Source organism: Lissotriton vulgaris, chromosome 10 (assembly GCF_964263255.1).
Source record: "Lissotriton vulgaris chromosome 10, aLisVul1.2, whole genome shotgun sequence".
In the NCBI taxonomy this organism is placed as follows: domain Eukaryota; kingdom Metazoa; phylum Chordata; class Amphibia; order Caudata; family Salamandridae; genus Lissotriton; species Lissotriton vulgaris.
Window position 1 is genome coordinate 160,125,527 of NC_141698.1, and position 6,000 is coordinate 160,131,526.

The 6,000-nt window shown below is 41.7% G+C and overlaps 1 protein-coding gene across 1 annotated transcript in view; it reads right to left on the bottom strand.

Annotated features, from left to right (window-relative positions):
- POLR3E (RNA polymerase III subunit E) overlaps positions 1–5,632 on the bottom strand; it is a 300,274-nt gene extending 294,642 nt beyond the window's left edge. Inside the window, exon 1 of the mRNA XM_086940764.1 lies at positions 5,513–5,632. The gene's annotated coding sequence lies outside the window, so the exon portion shown is untranslated. The remainder of the gene's footprint in view (positions 1–5,512) is intronic.
- Between the last annotated feature and the right edge of the window lie 368 nt (positions 5,633–6,000).

The following is a 6,000-nucleotide window of genomic DNA, read 5'->3' on the forward strand; positions in this document are numbered from 1 at the left end:
TTGTAAGTGAGTGAGCACCGGGAGGACACGGTGTGTAGGTCCGCCGGATTGTGGACCGGATAAAAGAGAGAGCACTGGGACTGCAGCCCCGTGTGTAGACACGCTGGATTGCGTGTCGAGTGAGCACTGAGGAAGATCAGTGTGTAAGGGTACATAATCAGACCTGCCCTAGGGTAGATTAGTCTGGGCCTAAGTGGCCATGAGACTAGTTGGTATGAATAGGATATTGTAGAAAACCTATGCATGTTTATTGCTATTTTCCCCATCCTTAGGTACGAGATGTACATACATATATCTATACCCATTGTAAATACGTTCTAAGGAGGGAGGTGATTACGTTCCGACTGGGTTAGAGGGGCTCCTAGGAGCTGATTCCATCTGGTCCGAAAATCCGGTCGTTACATACGTCAAGAGCTATCAGCGGTGTTCAACATGTCAGCCACAAAAGCCTTAGAGAAACTCTTGAATTCAGAATGGGTCTATCAGGAATTAACCTTTACTGGTTCACCTCCTTCTTGCAAAACCGACAACAGAGAGTCAAAATAGGCACAACCCTATCTGATGTAGCAGACATCGACCGGGGCATTCCACAAGAATCTAAAATCCCACCAACGCTCTTCAATCTAGACATGGAACCACTCACTGAAATTCTTCATCAATCAAACATCTCATACCACATGTATGCTGAGAATACTCAGCTCTACATCAAACTCTCCTCCCAAGAGGATATCTGGAGACTGGATAACTCCCAGAGGAAAACACAGAACTACCTGACACAACACCATCTAAAACTAAACCCGCTGAAACCCGAATATATTCTTTTCTCCCCACCCCTTAAATCCAAAAACTGCTACATCTGTCTCTTAGCATCAACCATATGAGACTCCGTAAAATTACTACGCATCACAGTAGCCTCAAATATAAGCATGCAGGCTCACATACAAGATGCTATCAGAAGTGCTAATCTAAATCTGCACTTTCTAAGGAAACTAAAACCCGTCACACCACCAGGAATCCTAAAAACAGCCTGTGAATCTCTAGTGCTCTCAAAACTGGACCATGGTAATGTAACACTCTTAGGTCTACCTAAAGCTAGCCTAGCCCCAATTAAAGGGACAATAAATGCAGCAGCAAGACTTAACCGGCAGACGTCACTACGAACGCATCTCTCCATCACTCAGAGGCCCCAACTGGCTTGCATGTTGAAGCTAAGATCCAACTGAAGGTTGCATGCAGAAACAGACAAAGCCTTTCACAATTCTGGTTCTAAACACATAGCGAATAGGATGTGGAAGGGATTCTAGAAGTGCTAAAAATCGCTCACACTTGAAACACCAAAATATTAAAAAGCCGGATTGTTACCGGATCTGCCCCAACAATCTGGAACTCCCTACCACTCAAGCTTTTTAAGAAGGAAGTCAAAGCCGTACTACTTGAAAAACATGTTGTAAAATAAGAACTATTTTGAAACTTCTCACCTTATTTCATATTGTATCCTATAGCGTTATACCTTGCTCTTCGAATATATGAGTAATAAAGGGGTGGGCCCTTTGAACTCGGGGACCTGGGTCCATGAAACAGTACAGAGAGGAAATGGTCTGAGTTGAGATATGACTAGTATACTAAATCAATTTTACATCATATCATACAGACATCCACCACAGATTTGTTTGCAACATCGACAGATGCATCAAGGCAGCTAGGAGCATAGACGGCGGTAGGCTCATCACGATGAGAATGGCGCGCCGAGTGTTTTTGAACACAAGGAGTGAACCTTGACACGACAACCAACACAAGGATGCCTATTCTTCAATAAGGAACACTGTCCAAAATATACAGGAGCACGCCCAAGGCCCACTATTTGACGGTACAGATGACGACCGTCCATTGATGCTCCCCATTTCACTGTCCTGATGAAGACCCCAACATGAGGCAATAATAACCCTTTAGCATACATGGGGGTCGAAACGTAGACTACGCCAACTGAACACACCATAGGACATAAAGGAATATATTGATTTAACCTATGTGTGATGCAATTTTGGAACATCTTGTTCATTTCGATTGTAAAGGCGTGCTTTGATTTTAATGTGATGTCCTGAAAAAGTCACACCACCTTTACCCAGTCCCTCACAATTTCTTGCACTTCCCTTCCCCTTCTCACTGAGAGCACTCCGAATGTAATGATTTTGAAATTACATTGAAGTTTTGTTTTTGAATATACAATTGGTTGAACAACGTACGCAAACACTAACATTGCATAAATAAATGCAATTCTCATTTTGAATACTGTATTTTTCTCCTTAATGATTTATTTTCAAATTGTTGCAAACAAATCTGTGGTGGATGTCTGTATTATATGATGTAAAATTGATTTAGTATACTAGTCATATCTCAACTCGGACCATTTCCTCTCTGTACTGCTTCGAATTATATGTACAGCGTATCTTAAGTTACAGGTGTTCTTTCTGTACTGCAACCCTCATCAGCTCTCTAACTAAATGCTCTGATGCTGTGATGGTCATGTTCACGCTTTATAAAACACAATAAATAATACAAAATAAAATAGTAGTGTGACATGTGTGTAAGTAATAGATGCTAGGACCCCCATAATCTATTTACACTGGTATTTTTGCAAAAGACGCTACATACATTTAAGCGTGGTATGGGTGCAATGTTCTGATGTGACAACCCTGCAGTTACAGTGACACTTATAAAGCACAAGAGGCAAAGGAGCTCTCAACAGCTAATGGTCTGGAGACAAGAAAATAACTTAATTCTATGACTCAAGGTATCCCCATATGTGACAACACACAGTCCAAACAATAAAATATATAGAGTTTTCATTCTCAGGAGTGATTTGAAGGGGCCTTTACCGTGACAAAGTCAGGGTAATTTAAGCTGTAGTAATTCCAGTCGGAAGGTCATGTAGTTATATAAAAAGGAGAGAAGAGATTGGTGTCTACACGTGAGAGACCCAATTGAAGAATTTAAGGGCGGAAAAAAAAAAACACAGGTAAATAGTTCGCAAAATCGAAGAACTGATGTACTAAATCAAAGCACTCTCAATATAGAGGGAACTTACATGAACATTAACTCCTGACAAAGCAGGGGAAAATCTCAGAACAGACAAGATGTACAGTACAGTGAGATGGACAGGAATCATCCCTCCATTAGTAATTCACATCCTGTTGCTTCTAGTCTGTACACAAGTTTTGATTTTCATATTATCCTCTCACACAAAGGAATCTGATTTTATCCAGAGATTGATTACTCATTTTCTGAAAGAATGAGAGTCTCCGAGACGGATGCTCCATAGCACCTCATTTGGGCGGCTCTGTAAAAAAATCAATAAGTGTTTTTCCAAGTGTAAAAGCACAGAAATCTCTGAACACGAGGAAAAAGAGTTATGAAAGCATATGCAATTCAGCATAGGTTCCACAGTCCCAGCAGGTGAGTCGCACTTTATACAACAAATTCTTACAGAAATGTATCTAGACAGCGCCATGAAACCGCTTGGTATACATTCAAAGCGCATATAAGCACTTTTAACATAACATAACACACATTTGTTACATTGTGAGGAGATACCGAGCACTGGCTGACAACCCTCAACCTTTGCCCCAAGGTCATGTACAACATTTGACTCTCGTCATAGTGCAGGTTCCAAAAACACTACTTAGGAAAAGTCGCATTCTAACAAACCATCAAAACAATGGCCACAAATTACTACCAGCGTAAGCCACTGCTTTGAGATTATGAAACCATGCACCCATGGGAAGGCAGTGTGCCCCTCAAAAGAAAAGGAAAAAAAATTAAGCAGAGGTTTCAAGCCTACCACACATAAAAGCACCAGCATAGAGCAAGCACCTGGTATGAGAAGCACGAGGCCATGTATTCCACACCATGAAGTAAAGGAAATGAAAGATCAATCCCATTCTAATGTATACACACACACAGCTACATTTATACCATTCCTTTTAGCACCAGGTGGAGCCAAAGCAGTAGTGGAACCACTGAAGTCTGTCTCATTATTTATTACAGGACAGAAACAACAGACACTAATTATTTTTAAAATGTTTTAAGTAGTTCTTAAATTGAATGTTTCGAACCACTGGTGGATCGAACTAAAAACGGAGCTCATGTGCGCTTAAAACATAATCCCTCTAGGTATCAGGCACCAAGGAAAAGGTGCTTGCAGATGTATGTACCTGGTTTTGCCCATAAAGTGTCATCAGTCCGTGGCAGATCAGCTCCAAGTGCTTACATTGTGGGCATTAGTCACTTAGATCAGGGATTCTTAACCTTTTTACTTCTGTGGACCCCCACGTAAGCATAGCTGCAACTGGAGATCCCACTGAATCATTATTGGAATCCGGGAACTACCGCCAAGTCATTACTGAAAACCAGGGACCCCGGCCTAAGCATTATCGATTATTTGAATTGCAAAACAATAAACAACAAATACAGAAGCAAGCATTCATCAAACAAATACACAATTATAAATATTGTATTCACAAACAAATATATATATTTTTTTAAATCTGAAAGTTAATGGGCTGGCTAGCACTTTTTAAAATTCAATTGACACCACTCATTGTCAATACTATACTCTGTTTGATGTGCTCTCTCAAATTAATCTAGGAATAGGTTTGCAGATCCGCAGGAACACAGGTTAAGAACCAGTGACTTAGATTATTTTTGGGCTATTAACCTTGCTGAGATTTAAGCAAAACCCCTTGATTTGTAGAGTTTTTTTTATTTACCTCGGGACATTTTATCAGGTATTTGTAATTTAATCTTGGATAATTTTATTTATCATCAAATATGAAACTACAAGGCCTAGCACATGAAGTACTATTGACCACAAAGACAGGGCTGGCAGGCAAGTGTCACATGACATGAAGCCACATAAACAGAGCTCTCAGGTTCCCCAAGAAGTTCATGCTGTCAAGGAATTTACGTTCCATTCCGGAATCGTTTATACCATTATAAATTAGGACACCAAATCCCAGAATGCACAGCACAGCCTTGGACGGGATGAGCTACTGACGTGCGCCCCTCGTAACTTCAGAGCGCTGCCCCAGAGGGATATTTCCTACTAGTGAAGTGCACTTCTACTGGGAGCGTACCACGTGGATATGTTAACTGACACCCTGTCAACACATCATTTAATCTTCTACGTAACCAGATGTAAAATGAATGCTAATTAATTCAGTAAAGAAAAAACATTTCAATAACTACGACGTAGATATAACAACCACAGCATTTTAAGAATCCACGCTGTCAGAGAAACACACCTTAAAACAATGTAAACAGTTTCTGCCTTTGACCTGTCGCTCTAATACGAGGTTTTTTAAAGCATAAACTCAAAGGTGTGGGGAACCGGTGAACACGTGGAACGGACAGTCGCCTGTCGCCAACATCCACATGATGTAATAACCAGCAAGACTGGGAGAGAACAAGACAACCCACCCACAGCTGGAAGCACGGCCCCGAAAGCAGGCCTTACCTGAAGCCTTCCGACAAGATATTTAACAAAATATGCGATTTCCTCTGCTTTGCTTTGGAAACCAATCGACTTCAATCTATGAGACTTAAGTCACTTCATTAAGTGAAGGTAGGGAAAGGCAATGGGAATGCTAGTTTATACTGATTGACAGGCCAAGGGGCGGTAGTGGGCGGGACTACATGGCGGCGCACTGGTTCGTAGGTTGTATGATTGGCTGGACACAAATGACCCGCCCCGGAAAAGCCGGCTCATCCCTCCCCGGAAGAAACTACCCGTGCTGTCCCGGAACAGAACGTGCCAACAATGACTGTACAGCCGTAGGTGGGCCGTCGTTCCAGGAAGAACACATGCAGTGTTTTCAGATTAATAATATAGCTGCTGCCTGTCTCTCATGGCGAAAGAGTTGCGCAGGCAAAATAATCTCGAGGAAGTCACAAGGCCCTCTGCCTACAGCAGAAAGTCGAGTTCATCGGTCGCACACGGTGCTG